The following is a 494-nucleotide window of genomic DNA, read 5'->3' on the forward strand; positions in this document are numbered from 1 at the left end:
CCGAGGGACGTGGCCGCTCTCCACATGGTTTCAGCGAGCTGCGCTGCGCTGCGCTGCGCCCCCCCCCCCCCCTGCTCCACAATCACCGTGGAAAATACACCCAGGACATTTCATTCCCACCAGAAGACGGGGACGCCAGGACGGAGCGTGAAGAGAGCCAGGGGGAACGAATGGCTTCCGCGAAATCCGTCCAGGTGTCCGGGCACATCGTGCCCGCTGCGCGGGTCAGAGGAGGTACTTCGGCGAACGTGACACACGCGGGATGCGCTGCGCACTCCGAGCTGCTCCGGTGTGGACAGCGTGCGCTTCCCCCTGCAGGGAGAGGGAGTGGGGCCGCCCGCTGCTCGGCGCTTCAGAGGCCCCCCATGTCGCACAATTTCACGCAAAGACGGATGAATGCGATATTTAAGTTGCTCCAACCTTCCTCGCAGTCGAGATGTCCTCACAGACGGATCGTGCAGTATTAAGATATCCCCTCGTCCGTCCCCGCACAC

This window comes from Xiphias gladius, chromosome 4, assembly GCF_016859285.1.
Source record: "Xiphias gladius isolate SHS-SW01 ecotype Sanya breed wild chromosome 4, ASM1685928v1, whole genome shotgun sequence".
Classification (NCBI taxonomy): domain Eukaryota; kingdom Metazoa; phylum Chordata; class Actinopteri; order Istiophoriformes; family Xiphiidae; genus Xiphias; species Xiphias gladius.